This window comes from Lissotriton vulgaris, chromosome 1_1 (genome assembly GCF_964263255.1).
Source record: "Lissotriton vulgaris chromosome 1_1, aLisVul1.2, whole genome shotgun sequence".
NCBI classification, from domain to species: domain Eukaryota; kingdom Metazoa; phylum Chordata; class Amphibia; order Caudata; family Salamandridae; genus Lissotriton; species Lissotriton vulgaris.
In genome coordinates this window covers 1991126211-1991140441 of record NC_141685.1, presented here as the reverse complement: position 1 = coordinate 1991140441, position 14231 = coordinate 1991126211, and the positions used below count along the sequence as shown (strand labels likewise).

The following is a 14231-nucleotide window of genomic DNA, read 5'->3' as shown; positions in this document are numbered from 1 at the left end:
TTGACCCTCCCATTGGCAAGTTAACTCCGCAAAGCGTCCCTGGTCATCAACTTGTGTCTGCTGCACCACAAGGGGAATGTTTTTCCTGATTAGAATTCCCGTACCCCTAGAACCTGAGGAGAACTCGGAGTGGGCCATCATCTTATAACCCCACCTGTCCATTGCTCGGACTGCTGACCCCACCAAATGAGTTTCCTGCAAAAAGACCACTGCTGGGCCACAGCGCTTCAGATACTGTAACACCAGTCCTCTCTTTACCTTATCCCCTAACCCGCGGACATTCCAGGTAAGCGGAGTGAGGGCTGCCAGAGGAGCCTGTGAGTCTTGTGAATTAGGTTCAGCCATCAGCAAAAGGGAGGAATGTCAAAACGTTTAGCACTGCAAGTGATAGTGTCAACAGAATCATATGCAACAGTTACCTTCCCACCCCAACAATCACCTCCCTGCTCAGCGAACCTACCACTGCCCGCCACCCCAACATAGCAGAGTGCTTCGTCCCACCCATAGTTGCAATACAGGCCTATTTGAAATAGTGACTCTTGCTGGTCTTTTGTTATGTTTTTTTATCTCTCTTCAGCGCCAAGAAGCTCTTGGGCGTATGTGCGCTTTACAAATTTTAAATAACATAACATAATACTTGCGATTAAGGGGAAGAGTCCTACGAGGCACTAGCCTTTTTGGAGTCCAAGAGGTCCCCCCCCAGTCCGCGACCAACAGGCAGGCAAAGCTCCGATATGCAAGATGCGTCATCCGGTACGAAGGTAAAGTCACAGTGCAGCCCTTCTTATTCCTCTTCAAGGGTGAAATCACGGTGGGGTTCTTGACTGCCAGAGCCCAGATCGTCTGTCGTGTTGTCTCCCTCTTGACAACGATGTGGTCTGGGTCTCTGTTCCTTTTTTATTCAACGTTCGCCATCCCTCTAGCCAGTCATGAGCTGTCTCTGGCGTATCGAAGAACCAAGCCCGTCCCTTAATCAACCACCCGCAGTTTAGCAGAGAAAAGCATAGAGTACGCACCTCCTGTGCCCGAAGCAGTTTCTTGACGTCAAAGAAGCTGCGACGTTTCCTGGAGACGGCCGCCGTGTAGTCAAGGAAAAATGAGACGGTTGAGTTCTGTAGTCGGATAGGAGGGGAGATTCTTGCTGCCTGCAGAATTGCATCCCTATCCCTAAAATTGAAGAGACTGGTCAGGATAGGTCTCGGGGGAGCTCCTGGCTTTGGCCGCCCCCCCCCCCCCGGCACTCTATGAGCACGTTCAACGGAGAAGAAATGAGTGCCTTTGGTTGCAGCTTGGTTTTTATCAGTTCCTCAACATAAAGATCCATCGCCCGGGTTCCTTCCGTCTCCGCAACACCTATGATTCTCACGTTGTTCCGTCGCGCGCGTCCTTCCTGGTCGTCCAACTTGTCTGCTAGCATCTTGTTATCTTTTTCCAAGCGGGCCACTGACATTTGCAAGTCCGAGGTGTCCTGGACCAGGGATTTCGTCACAACCTCCACCTCCTTCACTTTATCTGCCATTTTGTGGAAGTCCGCCAGGAGCAGGGAGACGTCCGTAGAGATTGTTCCAACAGTCGTTTGTACATTTGTTAGCGCCTTCATGATCAGTCTTCCAACGTGATTTTCTTCCCCCCCCATCGCCCCCTGAGTCTTACCCTGCGGCGGTGTCACATTCAGCCCTTCATCATAAGCATATTTGTCCAGCTTACTCTGTGCAGTCTGATTCCTGGGCCCTCTGCCCGCCATGTCGCCGCGGATAGGGAAATATTTCAGAGGCAAACAGCGAGCAGTCAGAAGATGGCCTGTAGTATGCGACCTGTCCAGGTCGCGGTCCGCGTCGTGGATTCCAAGTGTTTTTAATAATGTGGGCCCGGAGGGGTGGAGGGAAGGAGGTTAGTTAAATGGTGCGGTAAGCACCCCCACAGCCACCCCGTGTTCGTCCCCTCATCAAGCAGGGGGCCCCGCAGACCGCCTCATTCCGGGCCGACACCCAAGCCCACACCTCAAGACGGTAGATTGTACCCAGCAATAAGAGGCGCCAGAGGTAAATACACCACTCAATTCCAGGGTAGACAGCAGTTCAGTCCGGGCTCACCACTGCGCAGAGTCAGGATTACAGGGCCCGCACCCAGGGCCCCTCAGATGCTTCAGAGCCCACTTGAGCCGGGGTACCCAGAAAGCACAAGGCGATGCAGCCCAGGGCACCAGGATCAAAGCCCCCCGCAGAACAGTCCTCACCTGCTAGTCACGGGGTGAGGGGGTTGAGGTGGACACGACCGTGCCAAAGATGGAGCCGCCACTAACCCGGTCACATCCACCACAGGGAGCTGAACAGTAGGGCGGCCAGTGCCGAAGTGCAGCTCTGGGAACCGGCGTAGTCCGTCACGCCCTTAGAGGCAGGATCTTGATGGGCACAGTAGTAGGTATAAGTGGGGCGGAAGCGTCGTCTGTTCGCCTCAGTGCTCCGCCGCTACAGAGCAGTGCGCCTCTTCGTGTCCGCTCTGTGTCTGTCCTCGACCTTCGGGAAGCACCTCAGCCCCCGGTCTTGAAGGCCACACTAGGCCGCTGATGCTCGGGGACGATATCAGCATATGTCTGCAGCCGATCTGCGCCGGAATGCTTGCGGTGCCTGCCGCCCACGTTCTGGCGCCGGGGGAGCCCCTCAACGGACCCCAAATGAACTGATAAATGCACGGATTTTGATGTTAGGGCTGGATCGGCCCCGGAGCTCCGGGACTAAGCGGCCATTTTCATGGGGCCGGTAGCCACGCCCCCCCCCAACATCTATTTCTTTCATTTTGGTATAATCGCGGCACCCGCGCTTTGCTTGTAACATTTTAAAAGTAAAGCGCGGGTGCCGCACTGAGTTGAAAAGCAGCAACGCAGGGAGAAACTTGAAAATGCATTTTCAAGGCACGCGCTATCATCAAATAGTTATCCTGTGTCCGAGAATATGCTTGTACAATGCTCCTTTACAGCTTAGAATGACTGGTCAGCCAATAGGATGGTTCAGAGCAGTGTCCATGGTGACAAGAGGAACCGGATCTACTTCACATACAGCCGTGGTTCTCACTTCCTACTCTGCAGGCGGCGAGACCCGCTCAGTGTCCTCTGCACCACCCCTCTCATTGAAATACTGGAGGCGGCCCCTGAACTTGTCCATCCTTGTGGTGCCAGAGCAGCCGGCCTTGAAGACACCGCAGCGGTATCATAACTTCTCCCCACGTGTGGAAGCCCCTCCAGCCCCGCATCCCGCAGAGAACAGCGGCCTAAGATTCTCGCATCAATGGACCTCACAGGACAAAAATCGCCGCTGTGAGTACTCTGCTACAGTCGATTACCAATAATTGCATTTTTACTATAAACACATTCGCTTTAGTACTCTGTTGCTATTTATTTAACATAGCACTTGATCACAGACGCCCTTGGTGTTTTCAAAAGCGCATATTGCTTTCCTTACCCTTTTATTTTAAATAATAAAGTGTAGGCTTTTCAAAAGGGAGTGCGAATTTGAATATAGAGCGTAATACTTCGACTTAAAAAAGTGAGGAGGATAAAACAATATAAAAGAGTGCATGTTACACAAACGTTAAGTCACATCACACCTAAATAAAGATAACATGTCTCTTTCTTCTGAGTGAGGCTGGCGGCTACGACGCAGCGTTGCCCTATTGCTTTTTAGGTTTTGACTAGCGATGCATGCGTACGAAGTACGCATGTGCTAGGAAAAAACCTAATGAGTATGGTATGGGGGCTGGGAATCCGCCCCGTCTTTCATTGGCTAGCTCCATAAATGGAGGCTAGCCATTGAAAGACTTCTCTGTCCGTCAATCCCGGACCAGATTCGGGGGCGTTCCCGAGAATTTTTGGCTACGTCAGCCGAAAGCCTGTTCTCGGGAACGCCCCCGAATCTTCTGCAGTCCCCGGCCCGCGACCAGGAAGCCAGGCAGGCCGGGGGCAGAACTGCTGGACACCCCGTGACGTCATTCCCGGGCCGCGCTGTGATTGGCTGCCGGCCCGGGACCTGACAGGGAAGACGAGCTGCTGGGTTAAAGTCAATTGAAGGGAGAGAGGGTCGAGGGAGAGGCGGGGCGAACAAAGAGAGGGAAAGAGAGTGAGACACGCTACAGAGAGAAGGGTGGGAGGGAGGCTAGCTGGAGAGGCATCATTAAAGCCGCGCAGATTCCACAGTGCATCTCTAGCTGTCCGCTGGCTGCCCGTCTCTCTCACTATCAGCAGCAGGGACCAGCACCAGGCTCTGGGGTCTGCTGTGTGGAGCTGAGCTGCTAGCCCCGCGCTGCCCTGCCAGTCTCAGCACCGCCCGGCAGCAGGAGGAAAGGAGGGGGCAGCAGCCCCTGGCATCACCCGGAGGGAGACCACTAGAGCATCCTAGCAGCAGGCAGCCTTTGACGGCCGCAGGACAGCCTGCCTGCCTCTGCGGGAGCCCCGGAGATGAGATGTGATGCCGCCAGCTCTCTCCCGCCCCCGGCCATCAGCACCGTGAGTGGCCGCACTCCCCTGGATGTGACAGCACACCGTGGCCGACTCCTGTTCTGCCGTCCCTCAAACTGCACGAAGAGCCCTCGCTCCAGGCGCCGACCTGCAGCATGTAGGGGGCGGCTAACGCTTGTTTGGTGAACGCGGAGCTCGCCCGTCCACCCTGGATCCAGAGCACCATCGCCAGCGCATGGGCTTTAACCCCTTCGCTGCGGCGGCTATTCCGCCGCAGCGCTAAAGGGGCGGGGCGGCCGCCGCATGCTGGTGACAGAACCGCTCCGTCACCAGCTACAGTTGAGCTGTGCTGGTGACGGAGCGGTTCCGTCATGACCCGCCCCGCTCTTTAGAACGCCCGCGCAGGCGCGAAATCAGCGCCGCGCTGGCGCGGCGGCCGGGCCATGACGGAACCGCTCCGTCATCAGCACAGCTCAACTGTAGCTGATGACGGAGCGATTCCGTCATCAGCATGGAAGGGGTTAAGGGGGATACATACCAAAGGGGTCTTAACGTGTCAAAAAACAATATTTACTTGCAAGTGTGACCCCGAAGAGTGTATGGCACAGCTTAGGAAACGTATGTAACTAAGGGTCCTTTACAGGTGTAGCCTATGTACCACCGTAGTCACATGGTTTTACTTGAAATGTCCTAATTAAATAAAACTTTTTTGTATAGGTTATACCTTAATGATAAAAGCAAACTAAAGCCATTTGTCAAGATATATGGAGAATGCCTTGATTGATATAAGAAGCCCATGGCAGCTAACAAGGAAACCATACTTCTGGGTCACTCACTCTACCAACATCACATTAGGGCAACAAATTACAACCATCATTTGCTAGATGTGTAGCGACCATACAAAGTTGTAAAGAAGTGCCTCTCATCTGACACTAAAGGACTCGTCCTACTTGAAAATTCCAATAAAATATAATAAACTAACAAAAAATGTTTGGCAAGTAACAGACAAAATACTCACTTTTTATTAAAATGCATCAAATCTCTGGTGAAACCCATCATTTTGTACTCAGTTTCTTCAAAAGTTGCCTGCTTTTCAGATGTGATCCTGGAACTAAACCCTTCTCCTGAAACTAATCCTTTGGCCTAAGAATGTCAGTGTCTGTCAGCTGCTTGGGGTACCTTCCAAAAGAGGCCCCTCCAGGGAGATATACTGGGCAGACTGATTTGAATTAAAGTCGGACGGGTGAATTAGTCACTTGGTAGGTTGAGATCCCTCTACTAGTCCGTCCCCAAAATTCGCCTTCTCCTCTACCTTGACCTTTCCCTTTCCAGGGCTAGGTTGAGGTTGAGATTTTTATGGGGTGGGTCTGGTGGTTTGGAACTTGGTAGGTTTACCATATTTATTTTTTTTAAAAATTAAAACATTTTAGGCCCCATCCCTGTGAAAAAGTGGCACACCCCTTTCCATCTGTCTTTCACAACACACGCTAGATAGAGACATAACTGTACGCACACATACATTTGTGCTTGTTTTGTGCATGTCACACTGTACCACACTGTTGCTGTTTTGTAGTACTGTGGCTAACAGAAGAGTAGTACTGTGATGAATAGGTGTAGGTATTATCCAGCTCAATAGAACTCGCAAAGGATGAACGACCCAGTCGAACACAATAATATTTGAAGCTAGTGCCGTGAGAAAGCTGCAGGGCGCAGGAACCCTGAGTAAACACGAGTCGGCGGGACATGGTAGAAATTAATTCATGTGATAAGGTGCAGAATTCAATATTGTTCAAATGCAAGCTAAGACTGAACTTTTTTTTTGTGCAAACTTACAGCTGCCCTGTTGTCCAATCCTTAACCAGTTGAAAATAAAGTCCAGTTAAGACGGTAAGATCCAGCCAAAACCATGCACCTGAAACAAATTAAGAATGGTTGACCCGTGGGTAGTTCTACTGTCCAGACGCCTACTTCTTTTTAGGTTTTGCCTAGCCAATGCGTACGAAGTACGCATGTGCTAGGAAAAAGCTAATGAGTATAGTATGTGGGCTGGGAATCCGCCCCAGTCTTTCATTGGCTAGCTCCATAAATGGAGGCTAGCCATTGGAAGACACGTTTGTCCGTCAATGCAGGACCAGATTCGGGGGCGCTCCCGAGAATTTTTGGCTTTTGGCGACGTCAGCCGAAAGCCTGTGCTCGGGAACGCCCCCGAATCTGGGCCGGCATTGGAAACACCGGAAGAAGATGTCCGGCCCGCATTCTGCTGGTCATGCCAGCTCGACTTGCATGTTTCTGTTGTAAAGAAACAAACCCCAAAATAAGTGGTTTGTGTTGAAAAATAGGATAGCAATGGTCGAGACACAATGGAAACTTTTGACAGGAATTTGGGGTAATTGTACATTTTTCCTATTTTGACTGCCCTTCCTTAAACAAAAGTGTGGTGGGCAGAACAACCGTCGATGGTTGACGTATTGAGGAGTGCAGAATACACTGACCCCCTGCTTCTTGGTCTAACTCAGTCATTGCCCTATTTTCATGTTGATCCCCAGTGTGTGTGGGGGGTCTCGCAGTGTGTGGGGGGTCTCGCAGTGTGTGGGGGGTCTCGCAGTGTGTGGGGGGTCTCGCAGTGTGTGGGGGGTCTCGCAGTGTGTGGGGGGTCTCGCAGTGTGTGGGGGGTCTCGCAGTGTGTGGGGGGTCTCGCAGTGTGTGGGGGGTCTCGCAGTGTGTGGGGGGTCTCGCAGTGTGTGGGGGGGGGGCTCTGTGTGGGGGGGGCTCTGTGTGGGTGTGTGTGGGGGGCTCTGTGTGGGTGTGTGTGGGGGGCTCTGTGTGGGTGTGTGTGGGGGGCTCTGTGTGGGTGTGTGTGGGTGTGTGTGTGTGGGTCTCTGTGTGTGTGTGTGTGTGTGTGTGTGTGTGTGTGCGTGTGTGTGTGTGTGGGGGGGCTCTGTGTGGGTGTATGCCAGGAAGCATAAATAGTAGTGATTCCCCAAAATTACCCTGAAGGGAGGTATCAAAGTGCTGGGCCTAAATGGGGTCCCTATTGACTTATTCAAAGACAATTGATTGGTGAGCCCCACTATTATTCAACGTATTGAGTGCAGAATACACTGACCCCCCTGCTTCTTGGTCTAACTCAGTCATTGCCCTATTTTCATGTTGATCCCCAGTGTGTGTGGGGGGGGTCTCGCAGTGTGTTGGGGGGGGGGCTCACAGTGGGTGGGGCTCGCAGTGTGTGGGGAGGGCTTGCAGTGTGTGTAGGGGGCTCTGTGTGGGTGTGTGGGGGGGCTCTGTGGCTGTGTGTGTGTGAGGCTCTGTGTGTGTGTGGGGGGCTCTGTGTGGGTGGGCGTGTGTGTGGGGGGGCTCTGTGTGTGGGTGGGGGGGGCTCTCTGTCGGTGTTTGTGTGTGGCATTTGCGAGAGATTAAGCTATTGACATTGTAAATGACAATGCCATTTATTTATGTTAGAAAAAAACATAAATAAAGAGCAATGCCAATAGCTCTAACTTTAACAAAGGCAAAACCATTGCATTGTAAATGCTTGTTTAGCTGTGACATAAAGGAACAAGCATTACAAATGCAATAGGTCTCGTTTTGTTTGTTTGCAGGCTTGTATAGCCTAGACTCTACTGGATTGGAGCGCTTTACATAAGCACCAGTTACGTTACACAAGGACACATTCGTTTTTTTGGTTGGCACTTTACTGAGGGTCAGCCGGTCCTCCTAAGGCGGGCCATTTACTTGTTATGGAAGTTTTCTGTAAAATTGATTTCTGTGGGAGTTAAAAGGGTAATTCTCATTGACAATCGGGCTCCCTCTGTGCGCATTAGTTGAAGTGGCAACATTCTACTCCCTTTTTGTGGAAGTTTTCCGTAAAATTGTTTTCCGTGGGAGTAAAAATGGTAATTCTCATTGGCAATCAGCGTATTTTTATGCAAACAATATATTTTATAAATGATGCTTTCCTAAAGTTGTATACTGTTACAGGTGTTGCCTTTTATTTGTATATTTAAATCTGTATTTTGAAATTTTTGTCGATGGCTAGACTTCCCAGCAGCTTACTAGGAAACAAGGCCATTGTTGTGAAGTTGTGTTTATGGAATGGGGTGTTAGGATTTCACTGGATTGTCCTCTAGGCCGGCTTTGTCACAGCAGTGTGCTCGCAGGGGATTACTGTTGCTTGTCTTGCCAGATGAAGAGTTTTGAAACATGGGGTGGCCAAGACTGGTTTTCCTCATTTACCGTTTAATTTGTCGGTTTAACCCCCTCGTCTCTTACACATAAAAATACTGCTGAAAAACGAGTCCTGTCCTGCCCTCCCGCTGTGTGGCCAAGCCATGTCTTTGTCCATCACGATGTTTATTCAGCAGGATGTGCCAGGCTATGTGTTGACCATGCAATAGATCCTGGCATGAACAAACAAAGGCATCTTGATGGCCTTACCAGCCCTCTGCATATCACGAGTGACATCATGGCAGAACTGCTGCTCAGTTTGTGTATAGAATTCAGTGATGCTATTGATGGGTGCTTTTTCGCGGTATCACACTGGTGATGTCTGACTCTGTTTTTGCTCGTGTTGTAGTGCTCCGATACCTGTGAGTCATGTTCCCACTTTATAAAACTCCCAAAATAAAAATTAATAGTTCAGACCCACATCCTTCTCCATTGACGAATCTCCTAATGTTGTACTGTCAGTCAATAAGTCGCATGAACGGGGATTATTCGGAGGAGGAGAAATGTATACCAGTGTCTAAGGAAGCTCAGAAGTTGTCAGCGAAACTCAATAAGATTAATTAACCTTTTTTATTTAACGTCTATTAATTAGTTCACTTCTGCGGTGTGTAATTACTGTACACATCAGCTGTTACTATTACTAAATTGTCTTAGTTTAATGACCTTTTATAGAGGAAGGCTGGGTCGCACTTGTCACCTGCTGTCGTAGAGAACGTTCAGCTCGCTGAGCCATACTGCCACTGACGTGTCTGGCAGTGCCATTACAACGCAGGGCCTTTGTCTGGCACCCTTGCAGGCGGCCAACAATTATTGTCAGTTGGCTAAACCAGGTGACCGTCTCCATTCTACTGCCCCGGGGGCCATCATTAGAAGGCCCGACCATTCTTTATTATGCTCTTTAGCCCCGCAATTCCCAGCCAGCTCTGCGTTAGTACCAGGCCAGAGTGGCGGCGCGCTAATGAAGAAATAAAATACAGCTTTGGAGATCTATTCTTCTCGCCAGAGAAACTCTCTGCTCCAGTGGCCTGTAAAATCAGATTTATATTTACCAGGAGACCTGTTATCTGAAAGAAACACGTTAGTGTTAGATTCCTTACCTTAGAATATCCCCAGGCGTCAGTCTGGATCCGGAAACTTTTGCGTAGCAGTACCCCTGCGCGTCGGTAGGCGTCGTCTGCAGGCGTCCCCTGCGGCTCCGCGTCCGTCGTCGGCGTCGTGCGCCGTGATGACGTCGCTGGAGTATATAGACGCCGCCTCCGCGCGCTGACGTCAGTTCTTCTTTTTTCCGCGCCAGTGGACGCAGATCTGAAGAGCAGTATCCCGGTCTTTGACCAAGTTTTTCGAAGTAATTACTCACTTGTGCCTGATAGGATGCCTGGGTTCAAGCACTGTGATGACTGTGAGCGCACGATGTCGGTCACAGACCATCACCGCCTCTGTCTCCGGTGCCTGGGCCCCGACCACGACGTGGACTCCTGCGTCGACTGCCGGGCCCTCACCAACAAGGCTAGGCGGGAGCGGTCCCGCAAGCTACTGGAGCTCCGGGTGTCGGCCCCACGTCGGGACCGGGAGCGGTCCCAGTCCGGCCGGAGGTCGAGAGAGCGTTCGAGGGAACGATCGCGGAGCCGCGCCGAGCGTTCCGGAAGTCGACACCACTCGTCAGGCTCGTCAGGTAGGAAGCATAAGAAGTCGGGGCGTCGTCATCATACCCCCGACGCGGCCGGGGGCTCGGGTGACCCCAACCCCGCGGCTCCGCGAGAGTCGCCGGCGCGGCCTGCCTCATACCCTCCGGTCCCTGGGCATGGTGCGACGCCTGAGGAGATCGAGGAGTTCCTCATGGCCATGAGGGCGCTCGGTTCTCCGACGGGGCCTACGGTGCCTTCGGGCCCAGTGCTACCGTCTGGGGGTCCTGGCGGTTCGGGTGTCCCTGCCTCGGCGCCGTCGGGTGCTCCGGCCCCGGTGCCGCCGACGGCTCCGACCCCGGCGCCGCAAGGGCCTTCGGGATCGGCGCCGACTGGTCTTCCGGCCTCCCCGGCGCCGTTGCCATCGGGGTTACCCCCGACGCCGCCCCCGCGCGACGCCGGTTCTCCGGTGCCGGCTCCGGCCGGCTCCGGCCGGCTCCGGCCGGCTCCGGGGTTCCGGCGCCGGCTACGGGCGGCGCCGTCCCCTTACCTTCCCCGACGCCGGTCCCGGCGCCGATGGGGCCCATGAACCCCGAGGAGCCGGTCTACATCGTTGACTCCGAATACGGAGAAGATGAAGAGTTCGGTGAAGGTTGGGAGGGGTCCGAGGACCCTCTGTCACGCGAGTGCCAGTATGACCCGGACTGGACAGGTGACTTGGGGGATGCCAGTGGTCTGGACGACACTCCTAACCCTGGTTTGATCTCTCCTCCTTCCGTGGCATCGGTGGAGGGAGCTGCTTATTCTGTGGTGCTGATGAGGGCTGCCAAGGCCTTACACCTTGAGCTCCCCGTCGCGGCCGTGAGGCCTAACATCCTCACCGAGGTCTTCAAACCGCAGTCATGCCCACAGGAGCCACTGCTGCCGTTTAATGAAGCCTTGTCAGACGTTCTGTTGGGCACTTGGTCCAGGCCCGCTTCAGGTCCGCCTGTTGATCGGAATGTGGCCAGGCGCCACCGTCCTTGTCCGGACGACCCCAAGTTCCTGTCTACCCACCCCACTCCTGAGAGTGGTGCTCCAGGCCTCGACCTCCCAGTCCGCATTCCCGTCGGCCCCGCCCGACCGGGAATCCAAGAGGTATGACCAATTTGGCAAAAAGGTCTTCTCGTCCATTAGTTTGGGCCTGCGGTCTTGCAACACCGCCTGCCTCTTGGGCCGCTACACCCACTCTGTGTGGGATACGGTCGCGGAACTGCTGCCAGAATGCCCCATGGAGATGCGGGCAAAACTCGGTCAGGCTGTGGCTGAGGGCCGAGATGCAGCGAAATATTCGATACGGTGTGGTCTTGATACGACCGACTCGCTGGGCAGAGCTATGTCAACGACTGTGGCGATTCGTCGCCACGCCTGGCTGAGATCCGCCAATTTTTCGGCAGACGTCCAAAATACACTGATGGACATGCCGTTTGATGGCTGTCACCTCTTCGGTGACAAGGCGGACCACGCGCTGGAACGCTTCAAGGACTCCAGGGTCACGGCCAAGTCCTTGGGTCTCTCGACCCAGCGTCAGCAAACTGGTTCGTTTCGTCCCTTTCGTGGCCAAGGAAGGGGCGCCCCCACACGTGCTGCCAGCCACGCGCCGCAACAATCCTTTCAACGCAGTGGCGGCCGTGGAAACCGCCGTGGCGGCGGTCGGGGACAGCGGCGGGGTCAGACCACACCTTCCCCCGCAGCATCTACCCCAAAATCCTCCTAGTCCGTGCTTTCGGCCCCATGTGACGCCAGTGGGTGGCAGGGTTCGCCATCACCACGCTCACTGGCGCACGATCACTTCGGACAGGTGGGTGCTGCAAATCGTCCGAAGGGGCTACTCCCTCCCCTTCGAGACCTCTCCTCCAGCCATGCCACCGCAGAACCACCGTGTGTCGGGGGACCACTTGACACTTCTGCAGGAGGAAGTTACGGCCCTCTTGGCCAAGGGGGCCATCGAGCGCGTTCCTGGGCCAGAAGTAGGGCGTGGTTGTTATTCCCACTACTTTCTGGTGCCCAAGAAGGACAAGGGGGGCCTACGTCCTATCTTGGATCTAAGGAACGTCAACGGCTTCCTCCGGAAGGAGAAGTTCAAGATGTTGACGTTAGCTCAGGTCTTGGCTGCTCTAGACCCACAAGACTGGATGGTAGCGTTGGACTTGCAGGACGCCTATTTTCACATCCCCGTCCTGCCGGCCCACCGGCGTTACCTGCGGTTCAGGGTAGGCCAGGAGCATTTTCAGTTTATCGTGCTTCCCTTCGGCCTTACCAGCGCCCCACGGGTGTTCACAAAGGTGATGGCGGTGGTCGCAGCCCATCTGCGCAGGTTGGGGGTTTCAGTCTTCCCCTACCTAGACGACTGGTTGTTGAAGGTGGGCTCGCCCCAGACAGTCGTCCACCACCTTCAGATGACGGCAGACCTCTTGCACGACCTGGGGTTCTCCATCAATGTGCCGAAATCACACCTGTGTCCCTCTCAAAAGCTCCTTTTCATCGGAGCGGTTCTGGACTCGGCGCAGTTTCGGGTTTATCCTCCGGAACGGCGGGTTCGGGATATTCAGGCTTTGATTCCCATCTTTCAGCCGCTATCCCGGGTTTCGGTCAGGTTGACGCTGCGGCTGCTGGGACTGATGGCTTCCTGCATCCTTCTGGTGCATCACGCTCGGTGGCGGATGCGGGCTCTGCAGTGGGACCTGAAGTTTCAGTGGGCCCAGCATCAGGGCAACTTGTCCGACCACGTCTTGATCTCGGAGGGCACTGCGAGACAACTGCAGTGGTGGCTTACGGACCGCGATTGGGTCAGGGGCAAGTCCCTCTCCCTTCCCCAACCGGAGCACGTTGTCGTGACGGACGCGTCCCTCCAGGGCTGGGGTGGCCACTTGGGAGAGGCAGAGATCAGAGGCATCTGGTCTCCGGCGGAGTCCCGGGTCCATATCAACCTGTTGGAGCTACGGGCGATTCGTCTGGCACTGAAGGCATTCCTCCCCTTTGTCAACGGGAGTGTGGTGCAGGTGTTCACCGACAACACCACTGCCATGTGGTACTGCAACAAACAGGGCGGTGTGGGGTCGTGGACCCTTTGCCAGGAGGCTCTGCGCCTCTGGCAATGGCTGGAACGTCAGGGCGTGACTCTGACGGTTCAACACCTGGCAGGTTCTCTGAACGCCAGGGCGGACGAACTCAGCCGTCGGTGCTCGATGGATCACGAATGGCGTCTGAACTCGGACGTGGCGCAAGGCATCTTTCTGCAATGGGGAGAGCCTTGGTTAGATCTATTCGCCACCGAAGAGAACGCGCAATGTCATCAGTTCTGCGCGTTGGAGTTTCCAAGACGGCACTCGCACGGCGACGCCTTTCGGCGCGAGTGGAGTTGCGGTCTGTTATACGCCTTTCCGCCTATACCACTTCTGCCCAGAGTGCTGAAGAAGATCAGGCGCGACCGGGCCCAAGTTATTCTTGTGGCTCCGGACTGGGCTCGAAGGTACTGGTATCCCGAGCTACTCAGCATGTCAGTCGGTCCCCCGATCCGCCTGCCCCTTCAGGAGGACCTTCTGTCGCAGCAGCAGGGGACGGTCCTCCACCCGAACCTGTCCAGTCTCCACCTCCATGCTTGGAGATTGAGCGGCGGCAGTTGAGGCCATTTGACTTGCCTCCTGAAGTCTGTGATGTTATTCTGGCAGCCAGGCGTCCCTCCACTAAGTCGGTATACGCCTGTCGGTGGAACAGATTTGTGGCATGGTGCACAGCAAAGGCTGTGGATCCTCTTTCTGCTCCTCTTTCGGAGGTTCTTCTGTTTCTTCTTTCTCTTGCCCAGCAGGGCTCTGCTCTGGGCACTATCAAGGGCTACCTTTCTGCCCTTTCAGCCTTTTTAAGGCTTCCTGATCAGCCTTCTTTGTTCAAATCCC

General features: G+C 54.1%; 1 protein-coding gene across 1 annotated transcript in view; it reads left to right on the top strand.

Moving 5' to 3' along the window:
• GNAI1 (G protein subunit alpha i1) overlaps positions 1 to 14231 on the top strand; it is a 372390-nt gene that overhangs the window by 83138 nt on the left and 275021 nt on the right. The window lies entirely within an intron of this gene.